Source organism: Vulpes lagopus, chromosome 7 (genome assembly GCF_018345385.1).
Source record: "Vulpes lagopus strain Blue_001 chromosome 7, ASM1834538v1, whole genome shotgun sequence".
Taxonomy (NCBI): domain Eukaryota; kingdom Metazoa; phylum Chordata; class Mammalia; order Carnivora; family Canidae; genus Vulpes; species Vulpes lagopus.
In genome coordinates, this window is record NC_054830.1 from 101,465,763 (window position 1) to 101,490,514 (window position 24,752).

Sequence of the window (24,752 nt, forward strand, 5' to 3'; positions counted from 1 at the left end):
CAAAATGGAAAGAGTATTTGTATAAACATTTGTGCTCATTTGGGACACATTAAATTCATGCTGGGCCTGAGGTTTGAGGAATGAACTCTTGCTAAAGGATGACCTATAGTCTTTACTTTATGGTTTTATTCCTTGCATACTGAGATATGTGATTTTGACCAAAGACTTAACAGAAAACATAACAGAATATCACAGATATATCAACATTTCATTTTGCTTGATGTTTTTGGGTCAGTATTATAATGCACAAATTGCACAACATTCTCATCAGTTTCTTGGTTGAAGTCATTAGCATATTGATTATACTTGTAAATTTTAATAAAACCCATTATAAAATTCCTATCATGACTGCCAAGCCAATGGGTGGCATCAGCTCATCAGTCTTTTTTGCAGTTTCCCAATCTTTTTTTGTAAGTCTTATTTGATGTATTTCATCAGGTTTTATAACTTTGTATAACAAAGTCTATACATATTTTTAGAGTGATACATGAGTATTACTATTTTGGGGAATTGATAATTTGAGGTTTCAGTTGTGCATTGCTTCATATATAGAAATGTATTTGTGTGTGTGTGTGTGTGTGTGTGTGTGTGTATTGATCTTGTATTCTGAAAAGTTGCTCAATCACTTATTAATTCTAGGATTTTTTTATAATTTTCTTGGAATTCTCAATGTAGACCATAATATTGCCTATGAAAAGAACAGATTTGTTTCCTTCGAATCAGGACCTTTTATTTCTTTTGACACTGCCTGGGACTTCCAGTATGGTGTTGAAGGTGTGGTGGGAGGAGAAAACATCTTTGCCTTTTCTTGAGCTTAGCCAGAAAGTACTGATCTTTAAGTTTCATTTTTATGTGGAGGTTTTTCATAGATGTCTTTTATCAAATTGAGGATTCTCTAACATTCCTAAATTAATGATAATTTTCATCATAAAATGATCATGGGTTTTTAAAATATTTTATTGTATCAATTGATACAATCATTTGGGTTTTCTAACTTAGACTATTAGTATGGCAGATTACATTGATTAATGTCTGAATATTCATCCACCCCTACATGTCTAAAATCAGCTTCACTTGGTCATAGCCTGATGTTCATGAGGGATTCATTTGTACCTTTTTTAAAAAACTGTTTTCATCTGGTTTTAGTATCAGGATAATAAAAGTTGATAAAACAAGTTGGGAAGTGTTCTTTCTCTTATTTTTCTGGAAGTGATTGTATAGAACTGGCATTATTTATTCTTTAAAAGTCTAGTAGTCTTCACCAGCAAAATTATTTATGCTTAAGAATAGGTCTTTTGGGAAGTTTTAAATTACAAATACAGTATCTTTAATAGTCATGGAACTACTAAGATTACCTATTTTGTAGTGTGTGAATTTTTGATAAATTGTATTTTTTGAGGAACTAGTAAATCTGATCTAAGTTGATGAATTTATACCTTTAGAGTTGTTCATATGCATTCTTTATTTTTCTTTTTTAAAAAAATTCAATTTATTTAAATTAAAAAAAAACCTCTCACCCACACCCTTCACCTCAGCAACCACCAATGTAATGTATTCTTTGTATCTATGAACTTGGTCGGTCGGTCTTTTCTTTCTCCCTCTCTTTTCTTTTCTTTTCTTTTCTTTTCTTTTCTTTTCTTTTCTTTTCTTTTCTTTCTTTTCTTTTCTTTTCTTTTCTTTTTTTGTTTTCTTTTCTTTCTTTTCTTTTTTCTTTTCTTTTCTCTTTCTTTTCTTTTCTTTCTTCTCTCTCTCTCTGTCTCTCTCTCTCTCCTTCCTCCCTTCCTCCCTTCTTTCCATGTTTAGAGTCCACATATAAAAGAGATCATATAGTATTTGTCTTTCTCTGACTTATTTCACTTAGTGTAATGCCTCCAGGCCTATCCATGTTGTCACAAATGGCAACATTTCCTTCTTTCTTTTCTGTGGCTCAGTAATATTCCATTGTGTGTATATCTGTCTATTTATCTATCACTATTTCTTTATCCATTAATCCATTGATAGATATTTGGGTTATTTCCATATCTTGGCTCTTGTAGGTAGTGTTGGGAAGAGGTGCATATATCTTTTTGTGTTGGTCTTTTTGTTTTCTTTGGATAAATACCTAAAAGTGCAATAGTTGGATCATATGGTAGTTCAGTTTTTAATTTTTTGAGGAATTTTTATACTCATTTCCATAGTGGCTGTACCAATTTATATTCCCGAAAACAGTGCACCAATTTTTTCCTTTTCTTTATATCCCTGCAAACACTTATTTCTTGTCTTTTTGGTAACAGCTGTTCTTAAGGGGATGTGGTGATATTTTACTTCGGTTTTGATTTGCATTTCTGTGATAATTCATGATGTAGAGCATTTTTTATGTACCCGTTGGCCATCTCAATCTTCTTGTTTTTAATTGGATTATTTGTTTTTTAGCTACTAGATTATATGGATTATTTATGTATTTTGAATATTAGGTCTATCAGATATTAATTTGCAAATATTCCTCCCATTCTACAGTTTGCCTTTTCATTTTGTTGATGGATTTCCTTTGCTGTGCAGAGGCTTTTTAATATGATATAATCCCATTTGTTTGTTTTTGCTTTTTGCTTTTGTTTTTCATATCACATTAAAAAAAAAAAATCAGCGCCAAGACCTGTGTTAAAGAGCTTATTGCTTATATTTCCATGAGGAGTTTTATGGTTTCAGGTCTTATGTTCAACTTTTTAGTGCATCTTGAGTTAATTTTGGGGTGTGGTATACAGTGGTCTAATTCCATTCTTTTGCATGTGGCTGTCCAATTTTCCTAACAACATTTGTTGAGGACACTGTCCTTCTCCCATTGTATATCCTTTCCTCTTTTATCATAAATTAATTGATCAGATATGTATAGAATTATTTCTGGGCTCTTTTTTCTCTTCTCCTTTCTATGTGTCTGTTTTTATGCCAATACCATTCTATTTTAATTCCCATAGCTATGTGATATAGTGTAAATTAGGGAACATGATGCCTCCAGATTTGTTTTTCTTCCTCAACATCATTTTGGCTCTTTGGGATCCTTGGTGGTTCCATGCCCATTTTAGGATTATTTTTTTTCTATTCCTGTGAAAAATACCATTGGAATTTTGATAAGAGTTGCATTTAATCTATATATTGCTTTGGGTAGTATGGGTGTTTTAAAACTATTAATTTTTCCAATTCATGGGTATAGAATATATTTCCATTTATTTGTGCCTCAATTTCTTGCATTGGTATCTTAAAATTTTCAACATACAGGTCTTTCACCTTTTTTGTTAAATTTATTCCTGGGTATTTTATAATTTTTGATGCAATTGGAAATGTTGGAGTCTCCCAGCTTTTATCACTCAATCTATATTTGTCTGATTCCATGGCCCATTATTTTGGTTACTTTTTGGGTGATGCCCTGCATGCCATCATTTTCAGCACTTTTTTATGACTTCTTCTCCCAGACTTTATTACCCATAAGTTATACTTGCCTGGCGAGACTTAATCATAGATTAACTCAATAATAGTTCCTGCTTTTTTGGCTGTCAAAAATATTTCTCTCCTTTGCTTCCCTCCACCCTTTCTTACTTCAGTTCTTTGTTGCCTTACATGTTAGCTAAAATATTACTTCTTATTAAGTAAATAGTTTTTATCACTGCAAACTATATCAGGTACCCCATTATTAACTTTCACAGTATTTTTGAATTACTTCTTTCTGGTATTTATCTCAATTAATGTTTAATGTTGTTAATTCTTCTAGGATATAAGCTTCTTGTCAGGAATCCTGTGTTTGTTTTACTTACAGTTATCCAGAGCAAAGAGAACATTCAGCAAATGTGTATTCAACATATGGATGCACATTACATCTGCTCTAAAATGGAAATACCCAAGAATAAATGGGTAATAATACCAGATAAATAATAGAGGAGACTTCTAGGCTCTCTTCAAATTTTGAGTCAGTGATTTTTCTATATGAAAATGAAGGAGCAATTAATTTATCTACCCAATATAGATAAAGTAGGAAAAATAAGATAGTGAGATATTGTGATTTGAGAATTATAGCATTAATTCTAAATTGATATTAGTATGCCATCAATTTCATATTTTTTAAACCTTATGTGTTGGAGTGGAACAGAATATGATACAGAATAGACAGGTATGCAAGAGAAAGGGAAAATTAGAGGAGAGAGGCATGAAAAATTCAAGTCCAGGTTTAGAAGTTGAGTTCATTGATGAAAAGGGGGTAATGTCTCATTCTGCTTATTGTTGACCAATAGTTTTACCCAGATGCCCACTAATCCAGAAGCATCTTGAGGTATAGTATGACTGTAATCTATGAGTATACCCCATATGACATGGCCTACTTTCTGTGAGGAATAAAGGTTAAGAATTCTAGGACCTTGGCTAAATCTCTAGAATACCAACTGGTTAATTTTTTAATTCTGCTAAAGGCTACCATACTATGTCAGATAGTCCAGCTTCTGAATTTAGGTATTCTTGAGTGGCAAGAATTTTAAATCCCAGGTTCTTGGTTTGAATTCTTTATTTGTGGTAATGTTAGAGGATTACACTCTCTTATTAGCAATGTAGCTTAATGATGATTATCTTGTAGAAATATTAATAATAATGTAAAAAAACTTGTATTTTGAAGTATCAGTCTATGGGGAACTTAAATATATCTGGATTAAAAAAATACCATTTCCCTCCTACTTAATACTCTGATATCCCTCAGAAATGGCCCAAACTGCTGAGACTAAACTGAGGGATAGTGAAATAAAAAAGGTGATTTACCCAATTAACACAGTAAGTGAGTTGTCTCACTTCAGCATGTGGTGGTTAATTGTACACAAAATACACAAACCCTGCTAAGTGCATTGGCATTAATTTGATTCTTGGTTGCTATCACTGAGGATAGTATCACAGTCCTAAATTAGTTGAAATTATGTGGGATGCCTGGGTGGCTCATTGGTTTAGTGCCTGCCTTCAGTCCAGGGCATGATCCTGGATTCCTGGGATTGAGTTCCACTACAGGCTCCCTGCGTGGAGCCTGCTTCTCCCTCTGCCTATAACCTCTCTCTCTCTCTCTTTCTCTCTCTCTCTGTGTCTCTCATGAATAAATAAAATCTTAAAAAAATTATGAATACCTCTGCTTGGTTACTTTTGAATATTACCTTGAAGATACTGTGACAAGAGTTTGCTTCTTTAAGTGCCTCTGCCATGACATTCGTTACAATTTTAAAAGAGAATGTTTAAATTATTTGGTTAACTCTATGAATAAACAGGTCAGTAGTCTATAAACTTGTCAATCTCCTTTCAGGAGTAGAGTTGTTATGAGACAGATATCTTGTCTTGCACTTCATATATGTATAACATTTTGTTAGAATTTGGAATAAAGTTAAAATCCAGTGCTTCATTTGAAGATTGATACAGTTCTTCTGAGCCTTAATATTGTTTCTCATTTGTTGAACGAATATTTTACAGTGCTTTGCATGCACTGAACACTATTTTTAAGTACTTTACAAACATTAACTGTTAATCTTTGTGATAGTCCTACAGGCTAAGGGTGATTTTTGTCTTCACTTCAGAAGAATATGAACTTGAAGGACAGAGAGGACATGTAATTTGCATAAATTTACATATCTGGAAAGTGTAAGACCAAGATAGAAGCCCATGCAGCCTGGCATCTGAGTCTGCCCTCTAGGCACCTATGTATTGTTGCCTCTTATTGTAAAAACAGTTGCTATCACTAAATATTTGCCACCCCCAAAATTCATTGTTAGAAGCTGAATTGTGAGGGTTTTGGAGGTGGAGACTTTGAGAAGTAATTAGGTTATGAGAGTAGAGGCCTCTTGCTGAAATTATTACCTTTATTAGAAGAGAAAGAGAGCTAGCCTTCTCTCTCTCCATATAAAGGTATGATGATACAGTGGCTGTCTGTAAAACAAGAAGAGGGCCTTGACCAAGAACTTGTACATACTGGCACTGTGATTTTAGATTCCTAGCCTCCAGAACTGTGGGAAATAAATGTTTGTGGTTTAAGCTACCCAGTCTATGGGATTTTGTTTTATTAGCTCAGACAGTAGTGTTTCTCTGGCAAACATTTCCTGTATTTGAGGAAACTAACTGAACTGTTTGGTTCTCATTAGATATGCATGTCTATGCTATATTAAGATCTGTGTGTGTCTAATGATACTTTAAATGTAGCAGATTAAATAATATTTTGTAAAGAAAATTGATTTAAGGATCAGATATTCTTGACTATGTATGTAGATATACTACCTGTATGATACAGTGCAAATAATTTTATCTCCCTGAGACCTAATTTCTTCCTTTGTGGGATGGGTATTATAATTCATAACTTTCACACTTTAATTCATCATTGTTCAGTTTATGGCAATTACTACTACTAAAATGATGATGATTATTATTACTACTAATACTGCTATGTTACCTTAGAGTAGCAATTCTGACAAAATTCCTATTCAATCCAATTCTAATTATAAAATAATTGAAGTGATATTTATCAGCAAAATTTTTTGCCATAAAAGTACGGGAAAATTTAAAATAACGTAAAGGAAGCAAGGAAATTTAAGAAAATCAGAAAATGCTTTATACCAACCTTATATTCACAGCATAGATACACAGACACTTGTATTTTGTTTTAAAAATGAATATATTGGGACATTGGGTGGCTCAGTTGGATAAGTGTCTGACTCTTTATTTCCGTTCAGGTCATGATCTCGGGGTTGTGAGATCAAGCCCCTCATTGGGCTCCACATTGGGCATGGAGCCTGCTTTGAGTCTCTCTCTTCTTCTTCCTCTGACCCTCCTCCCCTGCTTGTACATATACTCTCTCTCATATTAAAAAAAAGAATATATTAACATAATTTTATACACTGGTGATTGAAATAAAAACACATTAGTAAGACAATGAAATGTTTTATTTCAAAAATGGCATAGTCTTATCAAAATGATTTCTACATTCTGGCTAAGTGGTGGAAATTCATAGTGACACTAATGTTATCTCTTTCAGAGGTTGCTTAGCCTTATATGAGCTAGAGGTTTGCTAGAACATGTTATATTATTGATATCCTATGGAAAATGAGGTAGGCTAGGTTTTCCTGGGTTTACTAAAAGATGCAAATAAAGTACTTCATTGTTATCATTCATGCTTAATTAAACTAGAACAACAAAGATGTAAGCCTCCGATTCTAGTTTCTATTGAGTTCAAAATTGAATAAAAGACTAATATGAATGGAAATGACAGTGCTGTAATCTGTAACTGATTCATGAAATATATTTGGGCATATAGTAATCTCAATGAATTATTTGCTTCCACAGGAGAAGAAATGAGGTTCTAAATTCCCAATTATTGATCTATCTCATTTCTCTGTAAAAGTACAAGTGATTCATATAGCAGCAGAATGAGGAATAAGGAATCAATGTTTTTTTTTTTTTTTTCTGGCCTCCTGATTTTAAAACAATATATTCATGGATGTCATTCCTATCTCTGGGAGTCTGTACTCTTTGTATAAAAGAAGTGAAAAACTTGTAAGAACTCCTAAATAAAACAAGAACACTCAAGACTAATTGTCACTATTTGAACATAATATAAAATACTATAAGTGTTGAGTTTCCATTGGTTTTTCTATCTGTGGTAAAGTATGATAAGTGGTATGTAGCATACAAAGTACAATATGTGGTAAAGTACAAGATATTATGATATCTTCCTAAATCTAAATTATTGTAATTTGGGCACGTAATTCTCTTTAAATTAAAAGTTTCAGAAAGTGTTCAGGAAGTATTTATTGAAATACTTTGAAACTGAGGTGGGATATATAGTTTAACTCACTCATGGTCTTTTACTATAAACATGAAATATAATCTTTCAAGAGTAGATTATTTTAATTTTTTTTACTCTAAGAACTTAAAAAATTATTTTAGTTATGATATAGATATCCGGTATAGGGATCCCTGGGTGGCGCAGCGGTTTAGTGCCTGCCTTCAGCCCAGGGCGTGATCCTGGAGACCCGGGATCAAATCCCATGTCGGGCTCCCGGTGCATGGAGCCTGCTTCTCCCTCTGCCTATGTCTCTGCCTCTCTCTCTCTCTTTCTCTCTCTCTCTCTCTCTCTCTCTCCTCTCTCTGTGTGTGACTATCATAAATAAATAAATTTAAAAAAATTTAGATATCCGGTATATATAAATTTGCTTGTTTTAATCCATAAAATATCAGTTCTGTGTTTGTTTCTAATTTATAGATTGTTTAACCACCTAGTCTGGCAAATCATATTTGATCAATGTATTAGTATCCTATTGCTACTGTAACAAATTACTAAAATTGGTGACAAAACAATTCAGATTCATTATCTTTACATTTCTGGAAACCATAAGTTCAAATTGAGACTCAATGTATGAAAATCATCAGAGTTGCATTCCTTCTGGAGCCTCTAGAGGAAATCAATTTCCTTGACCTTCCATCTTCTGAAGGTTATCTGTATCCTGAGACTTGTGACTCCTTCCATCTTGAAAGCCAGCAATTGAATTTTTCTCAGCTCTGCTTCCATGATCATCTTTTTTCTGGCTCTGCTTCTCCTGCTTAACCCTTAAACTTTAAAGGATCCTTTTGATTACATTGGGCCCATGAGACAATTTATGATAACTTCTCCATGTCAAGATCTTTAGCTTACTTATTTTTTTAAAGATTTTATTTATTTATTCATGAGTGACAGACAGAGAGTCAGAGACATAGGCAGAGGGATAAGCAGGCTTCCCATGGGGAGCCTGATGTAGGACTCGATCCCAGGATCCCAGTATCACAACCTAAGCCAAAGGCAGACTCTTAACCACTGAGCCACCCAAATGCCCCTCTTTAGCTTACTTATTATATCTGCCAAGCTCTTTTTGCTATGTAAGGTAACACTTTCAAAAAGGTAGGAGGGGCATTATTCTCTTTAGCATGATGAGTACAGTAGACATATTCAGGTAGGGGTATGGGTAGCTGCCTAAACTAATTCTATTTCCTTTCCTGGAAAACTATCCTTCCATCTATAGTGTGGATTCCTCTGTTTTTCTTATTTCCTTGAGCTACCAGACTCCAAATATTTCTCAAGCGCGGGCACACATACAAACACACGCCCCATTACCATTACCACCATCACCATTTTAATAGAGGGATGGTTATTACATTCTAGCTGACCTAATAATTTGTTCCTCGAAAAATTCTGTAGACTCAGGATTAAGAATTCTCATCAGTATTTTCTATAGCTTGAGCAGAAATATGATCAGAAAACCAAGATGAGAAGGCCTTTTGGGGAAAATGTGTACTTATGAAAAAGGGAATAATGCCTCTCTGCCTATAGGAAAAAAAAAACTGAAGGTTATATAGAAAGATTAATAGAGAAAGGACCTTGCCTGGTCCTTAAGAAACACAAAAAGTAGGCTTGGATATTCATGGCTTTCTAGTTCAAGTTTTCTGTTCTCTTGAAGCCTGCCTATATATCCTGTCATTGAGTTTTATGTCTAATAAGTAGTCTGATAGAACCAGCTTTTAATACCCAAGTTTGTACATGTCTTCCCAACTCTGCATTTGGTGGCATCGTACTCATGGCTGGAAATTGACTAAGGTGGGAATATTTACACTATGGAATTAATAGATGCTATGGATGTGGGATGGTGAGCGATTTGTGAAATATTTACCAGCATACAATTGATACAATTGGACATAATCTTAGGTCCTGCAGTCAGTTTCTGTCCTTTTTATAAGTTAGTTGAATAAGCTTCCGTACTTGGAATGAAAAGCACTTTAACCAGAATAAGGATAATAAATTTAGGATGTTTATTCTCCCAGGCTGTTACATATTTAAACACATATGTACTTTCCTCTGGAAATTTTGAATTTTTATTCACTTTCTTAATGTAGTCAATTACCATATTTTGGAGAAGACAGGCAAAAAGACAACCAGGTGAAGTAGAAAAAACAACAAATGCTTCTCTTATTCATTACAGTTAGCAGTTAAGGGGTGCCTGGGTGGTACAATCAGTTAAGTGTCTGCCTATTGGTTTTAGCTCAGCTTGTGATCTCAGGGTTGTGAGATTGAGCCCATAGTTGGGCTCTGCACTCAGTACAGAGTCTGCTTGAGACTTTCTCTCAAGTCTGCTTGAGACTCCCTCTCCTTCTCCCCTCCCACCATGCTCCCTTTCTCTCTCTCTCTCTCATGTAAATAAATCTTTTTTTTTTTTTTTAAAAAGATAATTAAGTTTGTTCAGGACTATTGGAAGAGACTTCTAGGATAAGATGCCTATTTGACAGAATTTTGTACAATGGGTTGTATATTTACAAGTGTTACCACTCTGAGGGACTAAGGTAAACCTAATGCATAGATGGAAGAAATTACAGAGTGTAAATGGCTGATTAAAATAATTGTTTCTTGGTTGGCATGTCTTGCTTATTCAGAATAAATTAAGTTCAGGTTCTGAATTACAAATATTAAAAAGGGAAACACATCCTCAAATATTTTCTCCAAATTACCATCTGACCCTTGTTTATACACCTTGTAACTAAAAATGTTAAATGCAGTGATGAATACAAGGTAGAAATGTGACATGACCCAGTTAAGTTAGAAATTTTAAATACTAGATTTGCTCATTAACACCATTGCTCAATAGTTTGTTTTCAATCTGTAATTTTATTTGCCATTACTATGGATGATCAATAGCTCAGCAGTGATGACAGAGAATCATGAAAGATAATAATTTCTTAGAAATTGTAAAATTTGACTGGTTATATTGACCAATCACAGGACACTGTTTCTAAAACTAGACATTTGGGAGGCTCATTTAGATATAGGAGTGTTCATTGAGTTGCTCAGAAATGGATATTCTTATTAAAGAATGAAGATGTGATTTTCTTTATATTTTCAATAAAAGTTACCCCAGTATGCACAGTGGTTTAAACATTAAAATTTAGAGTTTTAAAATGGAAAAAGGATTGACTTTCTAAATTATTTTGATGACATTTTAAAGAACAATTTATTTCTTTGAAACAGATGTTCTCCATTTCTATTTCAAGGCCTTTAAATGTTAAAAAAAAAAAAAAAGAAAAAGAAAAAGAAAAGAAAAAAGTTGAGACCAAACTGCATGAAAATAAGTATTAGAGACATGCCCTCAATGAGCATACCAAAGATAAGGGTGAGTGATAGCAATTAAGACATTTTCCATTTGGTGGCATCTACCCTTGTTAACAAAGATGTATTTAACTTGGTTAATTTTTTGTTCACAAATCTCCATTTTATATTTATAACCACCTGTAGTGTTTATGACAATGTGAAATAATAATTAAAATATTCCCTTGGAGCTATTGAGCATATGGCATGTTGAATCCTCTGTTGATTTCACTGTGACACTGGTTCTATTTTTTATATGTTTTCTCAACATGGTTATTTTAAGTTTTGCTGAAGCTTCAGCGATGAGACAACCATTTAAAAAGAAAAGAATTAGACTTCTCATCTTTTTTTTTTTTTTGCTTGTTGTTGTTTTTGTTGTTAGGGAAATGGGCTGTGTGGTTTCTTTGAATTACGCTTTGTCCAAACTTAAAAACATAACAACTTGTTGTATTTGAAATAATTAGTGTAAGATATCAACGTGTCCTAAATACAGTTAAGACTTAAGAGTCAGGAGCCTTACACACTAATGTCTTTCAGTCATCTTATTTCAGCGTGACACACTGATTTTTAACAATCAGCCCCGTATCTAGATACTAAATTTCCTGCCTACAATAGAATGTTTTGATTTCAAATATTGGGATTCTATTTTTTAAGGGCAAGGTTACATATTAACCTTTATAATTGTGTATTAAAAGCATTATATAAACATTAAGAATATAAAATGTACCATATTTTTTTAAACTGCCCATCAAAAAGAGACCTAGAAGATTTGTTTCAAAATCACAATGTGTTTCCAAGCAGTTTTATCATTGGTAAATCATTCACATCCTTTTCCTCGATGCTGAAAATTCTTATGAGATATCATTAGACTGTTACAACTTATAATGGAAAAATCAATGCAGTAAGAAAATTAAATTTTACTGATAGCCTTTAGGCAAAATGCAATGTTAAAATGCATTTCAGCTTCCCATGTGGTTCATAGGCAAAGGAAGAAATGGAATCCGGGTTAGCTGTCAGTGCAAAATATTTTTTTTAGAAGCCGACAGGCCTGCCTGTGAACCAAACTCTTTCCTAATGCATTTGTTCCTTGATTACTTAATAATGTGAAAATAACCATCCTAATATGATCATTTGAAAGGTCAGAAGTCTGTTCTACTTAAAAAAAATAATAATTCCCTAGTCAAAATCAATGAGGAGATTCTCAATCTTCCCAGGAAGAGGAGTTAGCAGAAAGAAAATGGATTCATCTCCTGAGTAATAGAGGAATGACATTTGGACCCCTAGGGAGAGAAAGAGTGGGGTAGAGATACAAAAAAAGATGGGTGAGAAGGATAGACAGAGAGACTTGCACTAGAAAAGAAAATTCATCAAGCTGCTACCTGCCTTCTGTGAAGATGTGACACATAGACTACACTTGATGTGGTTTGTAATCACTGTAAGTGACCACTTTCTTTTGTTGGCAGACAGATATAGCAGACATGGATTGATACTCCTGTATTTTATTCATCCTGCATCTATAATGAAGTCATGCTTTATAAGAGTGATTTAATGACAATGTTCTTTGCTTAATCACCATGGGAAATGTGCAAAGTTAATTTCTAGATCATAAACAAAGAGAATACTGCTTAATAACACCTTTTCTACTTTAGACCATGACTAAAAAATTCATTTATTGCCCTCATTAAATGCAATGACTAAGTATGAACAGTTTTTTTCCCATTTGACTTCTAGAAAAAATTAGGTTTTTTGAACCCTGCACGTTATTTAATAGTAAAGATTAATAATTCTTTCCTTCATAGAAAGAGTATGTTTTCTTTCTTCAAAATAGAATATTTCATTATATTTAACATTAATATAGTTAATATTTGAAAATTGTTCTTAGCTTTAAATTCTCAATAATGGGGGATCCCTGGGTGGCTCCGCGGTTTAGCGCCTGCCTTTGGTCTAGGGCGCGATCCTGGAGACCCGGGATCGAGTCCCGGGTCAGGCTCCCAGCATGGAGCCTGCTTCTCCCTCCTCCTGTGTCTCTGCCTCTCTCTCTCTCTCTCTATGCCTATCATAAATAAATAAATAAATAAATAAATAAATAAATAAATAAATAAATCTATCTTTAAAAAAAAGAAATAAACTTATAAATAAATAAATTTTTCCTAGAAGATAGCCAGTGATTTCAGTAATCTAAAGGATATTGGTTATGATGATTAATATCATCACAATATTATAAATATTTTCCATATTTAAAAATAATTTTTGTGTTTTTCCTGATGATTTTTTGCTTTGTTGATTTTCTAGCTCACACTGTACCTTTCTAAGGTTACTTACTATGAAATTTATTTTCAACAACTTGTAGAAAGTCTTTTTAAACTCTTGTAGAGAATCAAGTGAGAAAAGTTAGACCACAAATTATTTAACAGTAGTAATAGAATCTAAGATATGCATTTGAACTATATATAATTTATCTAAAGTAATATGAATTTGATTTAAAATAATATACAAAGTATACTTTTTTTAACAGATTGTATAAGGATTCCTTTACTCAATTTTGTGGTAAAAACTTCGTCTGTTGCATTGCTTAAGCTATCTGAGAAGTATAATGAACTTTAACTCACAAATTTATTGGAATCATAAACTTGTCATATCTTGGCCAAGTCTTAGAAGTAATAGAATTGACCTTTCTCTCTAGTTGCTTCTTCATTTTACTGATAAGAAGTAAACTGCAGAGATGATAGGTAGTTTCTCAGTAGTCACAGATTTGGGATTCAACCCTTACTTCCTGTCTCACCTTACAGTAATTATTTCAATATACTCTGTTGATTAATTTATTGAGAGTGAATTAATATTTTGAGGTTTGGTGGTCCCACTTCTACTTTCCTGAAAATCTGGGTAGAAAACTATAATGCAAACTCGAAACTACTAGTTAAAAAAATCGGGTTGAAAAAAAATCGGATTGGCCATGAAACTACAAAAGTCATAAATTCATTTGCCAATAATTATAGAGAAAATAACCAACTATACTTAAAATGTTACCCACTCTACCTATTATCTATCTATCTATCTATCTATCTATCTATCTATCTATCATCTATCACCTTGGAGATTTTCTGAGCTCTGTGTTCCCACCAATTTCAACGAGATATTTTAAAAATTATTGAATTTGTTGCAGGTGCTTTACACAGGACATTTATTATATTATCTAAATGTCTACTTGAATTATACAGCTAATATTATTGACTTTAGCATTCTGAATCCTTCTATGGTATACCCCATGCATGGCCCATGCCTGTCTAGCGTCATCATACTTCACTGGTTGGGTTTACTCATATTCTTATTTTTTTACCCTTCTGATTGTTTCACTGAAAACAATTGCTGTTCTTTCATATATGCCTTACTTCTCTCTATTAATTTTTAAATTTCATAATTTTCTTAATTATTATTCTTTCTTATTTCTTATTCTCAGCATATGTTTGGGATAGAAGTAGTATTTCTCATTCCCAACAAAAATGACTTGAAATGTGAGCAATACATGTATATATCTGAATCTAAATGTGTAAAGTTACTGAATGTGTATACAGAAGTAAATTTGTTGAATTAAGGGTTTTGAGTTAGGGAAACTTGCATTTGGAGCTGGATATATTTGTCAGAGCTATGTAACATTCAATATCTATGTTTGTGTTTTAACTTTAGAGTAAAAACATATTGAAGTGTATGGATATAAGGCAGCTCAGTCAGTTAAGTGCATGACTCTCGGTTTTGGCTCAAGTCCTGATCTAATGAGATTGGGCCTCACATTGGGCCCCAGCTTCCCATTCAGTGGAGTCTGCTTAAGTTTCTGTCTCTCCCTCTGCCCTCTTCCGACTCCGGGCATAGGAGCATGTGTTCTCTCTCTTTCTCTCTCTCTCTCTCTCTCTCTCTCTCTCTCTCTCTCTCATATCAGTAAATAAATTTGAAAAAAAAATAAAAAGAAATATACAGATATAATTAAAATCATTCCATCTGGTAATATTAACATGTATTTCCATTTCCAGGATTTAAAATCTTGTTTTTCTATTTTTGTGGCCTTTAAGCCTGCTGTATCAGGGACTGCTTATATACTCACAAGTCAGAATTTACGTGCAAATCAAATATCTGAAAATTCTGTTGGAGGTTGCATAGATTCAGTCACATTTCATTTGCAACTCAATGGTCACTTTCTCACCCAAACTGAAACATTAGTTCTACATAATACCCTTCCTGGAATAGATTCCTTCAGCCTCTTTTCACCTTAAATCCTCTTTTAAAAATGTGGAGGTACATCAGCAACTAGGCCAGCATATGAAAAGGAAGAGGCGAGCTCTGTGGATGGACAGTAGTTCATTCTGGTTCTAGAGAGACACTAATTTTTATCAGTGAAAGGTATTCACCATATTTTCTTGACTCTTAATAGAGCATTGAATACATAGAATAGTTTCATAGAACTATGGAAATTATTCTTAAAGTTTATTCTTACTCTGAGTTATTATTATATCACAGGCATGAACGACTTTTTTTTTTAATTGGTAAGAATAGCTCTTCCCTCATCTACATGCTGACATCTTTATAGTTTGGATACTTGGTGGAATGGCTTACGATTAGTTTCTTACCTCATTGTTTTCAGCTTTGGGAATATCATGCTTTCTTCCAGCTTATCTCATAGGAATAAGTTTAAGATTTGGTTAAATCATTTTCTTCATAGTGTGGTATTGAGATGATTTGTCCAGAAAACAATTCCCTGTCAGTGAATTATTTCACCATAATGTACTTTGTGTTTTAGTCAACTTTCCTTCTCCTCCAGGAACAATACTATTATAGAAGAACCTCTGAATCATGACCCCTTGTGGATGTACAATAGTCCAATGACCTAGACATATTGGCCTGATGGTCATTTTAACTCTTTCACAGCTTTAAAAACACTCATTTCACTGTAATTCCCCCCTTAAGGCCCTTGAGTTGGGAAGAATTAATTATTCTCTAGAAGTATTGTACTTTTCAGATACATGTGTTTCTAGATCTTATCTACTGAGAAAATATGGTTTGTTTTAGTTTATAAAAATTTAGATGGTACTAAAAATGTAAAGTCCGTTGTTTCCTGTTACCCACTCCTATAGGGCCCTTCACTGGGAGGAATGCACAGCAATTGAAAGCTTTTTCTTCTTTTTTTGGAAAGCTTTTATATGACTGCTTTTCACATATGCAATTTTAGTGTAGCATTTTAGGGTCATGATTATGACCAAGTAACAATGCGGATGGGGGCCCACAAAGAACAATGAAATTCCAAGATCACTTATCCAGGTAAGTGACAGAATCTGGATTTAAATCCAGACTTGTCACATTCCAAAGCTAATCTTTCTATTATATTATAGGAGCTTTTTGAAATTAATGAAGCATTTATGATATCTGATGATAACACATAAAATAAAGGTAGCATCCTCTCAGATTATCATCAGGAAAATACCCAAGTGTCTTAAAAATATGAGTGTACTGAAGACAGACATAATGTAAATGTCAGAAGAATGTAGCATTAGTTTTTAATAACTGTGGTAAAGTCTCCATGATGTAAATCTTTCCAAGTTAAATTTTTATATCCATAGATAACCAAATATGATATGTTGGTACCTTCATAAAAGAAAAATCAAATTTAAAGACTAGTGAATCATTAACATCACATATTTTTATAGTATTATATGTTCTTAAAATAACAATATGCTGCATTTTATCTGCAATGCCATAAATATTAACAAAATACTACACTATAATGCAGTAGTCATAAAATAGCAAAGCAGATGAATGAAAATGCCACAGCAACTGGCAGCATGACCTTCTAATATATTCTGCTGCACATTTTACAAGTTTCAGGTAGAGTTCTGCTTTCAAAATCCTTCCATTCATTCCTCTCCCCTACAGTGCTATGGACTAAGGGACATGTACATGTGGGGGAGGGGGAGAAAAGATAGCCATATAGGAAAAAAATTAACCCTAATTAACAAGTGGGCAAACCTCCAGGCATGCCCAAGAATGTTGACCACATAGGAGATAATAAGCAAGCAGAGCACACAAAGCCTCAGCTCCAGGCTTTAAGACATGATGACCTGTAACCTCCACTACAATAAAGCCAAGTGAATGTCCTGAATTTGGATCAATCAGATTTGCATTTTTTTTTGGCAAGGGAAGGAATTTAATTGGCAGCTAGTCCTGGCTAGGAAAATGCTGTAGAAAGCTATCCAGGGAGTAAAATAGGTTCCCTCCCCATTGTGAATGTATGCATATGTACATGCAGGCAACAGTTTTTTCTAGCATTTGATCTAATTCCATTTCAGATTTTTAATCTTACATAAACATTATTCTGTTCTTCCTCTCAGCACCTTCTCCATCTATCACTATTTTCCTTTTTAGTATCTTTTTATAACAATATAGTTGTAAAGAATTATGTTGCCTACTCATAGGATTGAAAGAGAAAGCGTGCATTGCTAAAATTAAATCTCAGTTTAGCTATTTAAGCTCACCATGATCATTTGTGACCTTTAGGCTACTTTCTTATGGCGAACACTGGATAATATCCTCTAGAGTTCTTAGTAATTGAGACTGATAATTGAGACTGATATTATTTCTTGAACAGTAAAATATAATGGATATTTCTGCACATTCTAGTTTATCAAAATAGGGAATGTGAGTAACAAATACAAAACAAGTGGTATAGGTCCACTGGTTTGTGAAGAGGATAGATGGGTGAGAGAGAGATAGCTAAGGATTCTTTTCTTGAGATTCTTTCTGAAAATCTAGGAACATAAATTAATAATTTGACTTAGCACTTTAGACAAGATATATTATAGTGTGATATGAAAATGATATATTTAATATATGTAGACAATTAGATTAATTCTATATTATAATGATCATACTAACCTTGCACAAAGACTATTTTTATATGCTAAATGAGAGGAATTTTAACTTTACCCATATATTCAGTTTCCTCAGACATTTAATGTCTTTTTAACTATTCAGATTTTTTTTTACTCATAACATTTTTTCTACCTTTAAAAGTGTGTTCCATTGATTTTCTACCTTTGGAATGCCTTTAGAATCATTCTTTACATGATCCAAACATATGAAATTTCACTTATGATAAAATCTCCTCAAACTCTCTTGGAGAAACCCAATAACTTTTCCTTTCCACGTTTATCATTACAGTCTTTACATTATTTTTTCTATTTGCCAAAAGCTCCTTAAGAACAGAGACTCTGTCATTACTGTCGTTTTAGCATGTAGAACAGTCTGGCATTTATAGTGTTCAAAAACTATTTCATAAATTAGTGAAGTGACTTGTGGCCACATCTGTTGCACATAGTTGTTGTTTAATATGGCGTTTAAAAGAAGAAATGAGGGATGCCTGGGTGGCTCAGTGGTTGAGCATCTGCCTTTCCCTCAGGGCGTGAACCCCAAGTCCAGGGATCAAGTCCCACATCAGGCTCCCTATGGGGAGCCTGCTTCTCCCTCTGCCTTTGTCTCTGCCTCTCTTTCTGTGTCTCTCATGAATAAATAGTCTTTATAAAGAAAATAAAAATAAATGAAAGTCCATTGAGTACCTATGAGAAAAATAGTTGAATTCCCTTATGCCCTAAAAAACCTTTATTTCCCCCCTTTAATTTAAAATACACTTATTTGTAACTTCTTATGCATGGTACACAGTTTCAAGGGTTACAGGAAGGTATAAGAATTAGGTGCCTGCCATCATATCTCAAGAGGAATATACCCATAACAGAAATATCTACCATGCACATTTGAATGTGATAAATGTTATAGGGGAGCTCTGAAGAAAAGATTATAGGCATCCTTAAGAGAGAGAACCATTTCAGCGCTGTTTGCTCTGTCTTCATTCATTCAGTAATACTTGTGAAATGATTATTGCATGCCAAGGCACTACAGATACAACAGTGAACAAGATATCATCTCCACCTCTAAACATTTATAGTTTAGGTAAGGTTGGTGTTATGTTGGAAATGCAGGTAAGTGGACAAACAATTCTAATACAATGCTGAATGCCATGGTAGAGACTGAACAAAGGAAACATCTATTCAAAGTAAGGCAGTAGAGGTATCACATGAATAGCACAGATGCATCTGTATCACATTAGATGATCTACTATGTGGAAAACATTTTTCTTTCCATCCATAAATATGTTTCAGCTTATTACTTTTACACCTGATCTTAACTCATTTAAAACACTCCCAAAATATGATTTATCTGCAAAATACTTGTTGCATGAGAAATAAATAAAGCACAATTTCATAATTTCTGCACTTTGAAGAAAGAAATATGTTTGTGATTGAACCTGACAGATTTAGAAAATTAAGAAAAAGTGGGATGGAGAGAGAATGTTATAATGAATTACATAGCTATGAAAACAATAATAATTTATCAACCTAGATGCTAGGTAAATTTGCAATATATTTAGATTGCATCTAGTAAATAGAAGTAAAGGCTGTTGTGTATATGCAGATATACACACAAATATACAGGATGAATTTTTAATAAATGAGATCAAAGAGCATACCTGCAAATAGGTTAATATGCCAATTATTAAAGAACCAGAAAACCAAAACAACAACAACGACACAAACCAGAAAACCAAAGCTGGAAGGGGAGAAAGTACAGATACCTTAACTAAGAATGTTGGCATAGTTGTTTGGTATTAGCTGAGCCTCCTGGAAATAAGAACAGAGATTTATTCTTATTACAATGCAAAGAACATATTAATTAGTTTCAGTCATTGAATGATGGAAACTGTTGCATTTATTTAAATTATGACAATTGAAATTCTGAACTGCATACATATATAATCAAAAAGGTAAATATCAAATACCAAATATGCAATAGACTATCAAATAGAACAAAAATTCAGAGATTATGATATTTTGGTTAATGGAAGTAAGGGTTTTTAAAAAGCAGTATGAAAAAAAATAAATAAAAAGCAGTATGTATTTATTTATGTATGTCTATACTTCCCATACTACATATTGGTGATTTTTGCACTGTATTCCATTAAGTTCTTAGATAGCAAAGAGAGAACTTGATTTTTTTTATTGTTTTAAAGATTTTATTTATTTATTCATGATAGACACAGAAAGAGAGAGAGAGGCAGAGACACAGGCAGAGGGAGAAGCAGGCTCCACGCAGGGAACCTGATGTGAGACTCAATCTTGGGACTCCAGGTCCACACCCTGGGCCAAATGTGGCTCTAAACCGCTGAGCCACTGGGGCTACCACAAAGAGAGAACTTCAGAGATAAATCATGGGTATCAAGGAAAAGGGTCAGGGTAGAGGCCCTCACCCCCAAATACAATCAGACCTGCTTCAGATTGTTTTCCGAAAGAAGATCATACTGCAGGGAGGTACTTTGGAAACTACTTACAGAGAGTATATGCTAGAATTACATTGGAAATCTTATCACATAAGTAAATGGAGCTCAGTATTATTATTGCTTTAATTTTAATCAAGCTATATTTTTCTAGATAACACCAAAAAGTGAGAATTTGTATGATTATGAATATACAATAGATATTCCTTTTAAAAAATTAAAAATATTTAATATTGAAAAAAATATTAAAAGGCATTTTATTTGATTTTTTGGCCAAAATAAGATTTAGAAGAGTATGAATTCTTGGGGCTCCTAGGTGCCTCAGTGGTTGAGTGTCTGCCTTCAGTTTAGGATGTGATCCTGGGGTCTTGGGATCCAGTCCTGCATTGGACTCCTCACAGAGAACCCTGCTTTTGCCTCTTGCCATGTCTCTGCCTCTCTCTCTCTCTGTGTCTCTCATGAATAAATAAATTATTTTTTTAAAAAGGGAAGTATGAATTCTTGTACCAATCATTCTAAAAATGATTCTAAGCATATAAAATATAATCTTTGCTCTTAAAGGTACCCAATAAGCAGATTTTTGCAATATTTCCTATTAACTTTTAGGAAAGAAAAAGGCAAACATACTATGGAAACAAATGAGGGGAGGGGCATGTGACCATGTGACATGGAGATTGCTTAGGAAGGAAATAGGGGATTTCACATTCTTTGTAGACCAAATAAAACCTCTTAACTTAAATCTTAAGAATTAACATTAAATGTTAAGTGGGAGTTAGCCATATGAAAATGGAAGGGAACATTTAAAAAGTATACTTTTCTATATGTTTGTATAACAACAAGAAATGTTTAAAAGAATTTGTACCAGAGCTAAGAAATTTAATATACAAAAGCTAAGTTGTATAAAAGAATTCTTAAAAATAATAAATCTGAGGATCTCTGGGTGGCTCAGCGGTTTCGCGCCTGCCTTTGGCCCAGGGCGCGATTCTGGAGTCCCGGGATTGGGTCCCGGGTCGGGCTCCTGGCATGGGGCCTACTTCTCCCTCTGCCTGTGTCTCTGCCTCTCTCTCTCTCTATGTCTATCATAAATAAATAAAAATAAATCTTTAAAAAATTATATAAAAATAATAAATCTGTAATACACTAGTTTGCTGTATTAGGTATAAGTTAGGTAAGAGAGAAAGCCAGGTTACTGAAGTTTTTATATGTAATCCTAATCCTAAGAAGTTCTTTCTTTTTTTTTATGTATACATTTTATTTATTTATTTATTTTTAAGAGAGAGAGAGAGTACCTGTGCGTGAGAAAGGAATGGGTCAGAGGGAGAAGGAAAAGAGAGAATCTTTAGCAGGCTCCACACCTAGCAAGGAGCCCTACAAGGGGCTGATTCATGACCTGAACCAAAATCAAGAGTTAGATCATTAAACAACTGAGTCCCCCAGGTGTCCCCCTCAATAGTCCCTTTTAAAATAAAAATTACAATACTTACCATAACATTTCCTAAATTATTTGTTGGACTGTTTTTTTAAATATCTATCTCTTTTAGCAGATCATATACTCCATGGGGGCAGAACTGTATCCAATTCACCATTCTCAAGACATTCCACCTGGTGCGTAATCATTGCTACAAAAATATTTGTTCAATTATAGGGATAAATCTCAAAGATAATGAAGAAACATTGATGGATTTTTATATATTTCAAGAATATATTAGAACAGTGAAGTTGAACATCAGGGAGACATGTTAAGCTTCTATTTCAGTAGTCTAATATGAAAATAAATGCAAAGTTTATAACTTGAGCAGTTAGGTAGATGATAAGGCCTTTGGTGAAATAGGTCTTTAGACTGAAATTTGTGCCTATATTTGTGTATAAAATTTCTGTATATTCCAAATTTTTAAATTTCTATATTAAAAAAATATTGAGGTATAATTGACATACAATGTTATGTTAGTCTAGGTGTACAACATAAGTGATTCATCTTCTCTATATGTTATGTTCACCACAAGCATGGCTACCATCTGTCACTCTACAATTCTTTTATTTTTTATTTATTTATTTTTTAAGAGGGAGACCACTTTTATTGCTCGCCCTGGACTGGAGCCCAGTGTGGGTGGGACAGGAGGGGTTAGGACCTGCTGTGGACAATAAAGGTGCCCTCAGTGGATGTGAGCCTTGTCGCCAAGAAAGGGCGTGTTCATGCAGCCGGTGCAGAGCTGGTCCATCCAGAGCGGCGCCTCATGCTGCAGGGGCGTGCGGCGTGGGTAGAAGGTGAAGTCTACCCGGTAGGTGAGCAGACAGCGGAGGGAGGCCAGGTAGAGGTCAGAGGAGCGCACAAGAAGCCGGGAGAAGGAAGTGGGGCTGTGGAAGGTGCGGAAGATGCTCCCAAACTGAGCATTGAACGGGGCCTTGGGGATGCACCTCAGCTCCTGCCGCTCCTTCATCCAGGCAGCCGGCGCCTGCCGCGACTCGGCATCCTGGAGGTCTGCGTGCGCTCCCGCAGCCCGGGGAGCGCATGCACTGCTCCGGGCGGATGATGCGGATCTTGCGCTCCAGCTCGGGGATGATGTTCGCCAGGTCCCTGTACAGGTGGTCTCCGGGGTAGAGCACGCGGGGTCCCCGCCGTTCTGTCAGGCGCAGGAAGTTTCCCTGCCGGTAGATTTTGCTCTTCTCCGGGCGGGGGATGCGGCCCCAGTGCAGGGAGCCCTTCTCATGGAGCTTTCTGAAAGGCTTGCGCTGCTCAGTGAAGAAGCTGGGTTTGTCCGCCTGGACGATGACCGCGTCAAAGAGCCTGCGCCAGTCGGCACCCACCATGTGCCTCGTGCCCTTGTCCACGAAGCTGGAAGGGCTGTTGGTGATGAGGAGCAGGTGTTTCCCATGTGCCACCAGGCGGCTCAGGACGGCGAACGCCTCGTACTTCTCCACATCCCGTTCAATCCACTGGGTACGTGAGGCCCTTCACATGCACGTCTCGAATGGCCTCCGTCACATCCTCGTAGAGATGCGCTTGGTCAAACCCCAGGCCGTGACCCCGAAAGCGGTCTACCACGCAGGACAGCAGCGCCATCTCCGGCAGCGAGAAGATGCCCATGAACTGCTTGATGGAGGGACCCTTGCCATAGAAGCCCTCACCTGGTACAGAGGGGTGTGCTGGGTGCCCCCATATGCATTGAACACCTCGTCCTCATCAGGCACAGGCTGGAGGCCCCTGGAGGCCATCCCCAGCTGCAGGTAGTGGAAGGCTCTTCTGAATGTCGTAGTGAGGCCTCGGATGGCAAAGCTGGGGTCGTAGTCATACTTCGGATCCCCTCTGGGTACTAGCAGTGCTCCATCAGGACGGCACGGGCAGCGCTGAAGATCTCGGGGTGCAGCGCGTCTGCGACCTGGGCCAGCGTGTGGTCGTAGTCGAAGCCATAGACTTCCACATCACGCAGGCTTGTCTCGTTGTTGGCATAGATGGCTGCTGGGTTCAGGAGACTGCAGACCTCCGGGGGCAGGAGGTCGTGCACCAGTCTCCGCGTGTCCTGGCGACAGGCCCACAGGTGCGCGCTGAGTTCGGCACCGCAGGCGGGCGCAGAGTGCAGGGCGCCGGGGCGGTGGGCGCCGGGACCCGGGGGGCCGCAGCCAGGGCAGGAGGGCGAGGACGAGGCGGCTCGCGGCCCGCGGCGGCCCCTGCACGGCAGCCAGCGCCCAGCGGCCGCCCGCAGCCCCGCACCCGCCAGGTGCCGCCTGTGCAGCCCTCGGCCCGGCCAGGCCGCCGCCCTCTGCCCAATTCTTTTCATAATATCATTGACTATTCTATATGCTGTGCCTTCTATTCTCACAATTTATTCATTCCATGACTAGAAGTGTCTGTCTCCCACTGCCCTTTGCCAATTTGCCCACCCCCTTACCTCCCTCCCCTTTGGTAACCAATAATTTGTTCTCTGCATTCAAACATCTAATTATTGGGACGCCCGGTGGCTCAGTGGTTTAGCTCCTGCCTTCAGCCCAGGCCGTGATCCTGTAGTCCTGGGATCGAGTCCCATGCCAGGCATGGGAGCCTGCTTCTGCCTCTGCCTGCCTCTGTCTCTCTCTCTCTCTGTCTCTATGTCTCTTGTGAATAAATAAGTAAAATCTTAAAAAAAAATAAAAATAAACATCTAATTCTGCTTTGCAGGGCACCCGGGGTGGCTCAGCGGTTTAGTGCCACCTTTGGCCCAGGCCGTGATCCTGTAGTCCTGGGATCGAGTCCCATGCCAG

The 24,752-nt window shown here is 35.9% G+C and overlaps 1 pseudogene; it reads right to left on the minus strand.

Moving 5' to 3' along the window:
• Nucleotides 1–22,669: 22,669 nt before the first annotated feature.
• Nucleotides 22,670–24,292, minus strand: LOC121495224 (annotated as a pseudogene).
• Between the last annotated feature and the right edge of the window lie 460 nt (nucleotides 24,293–24,752).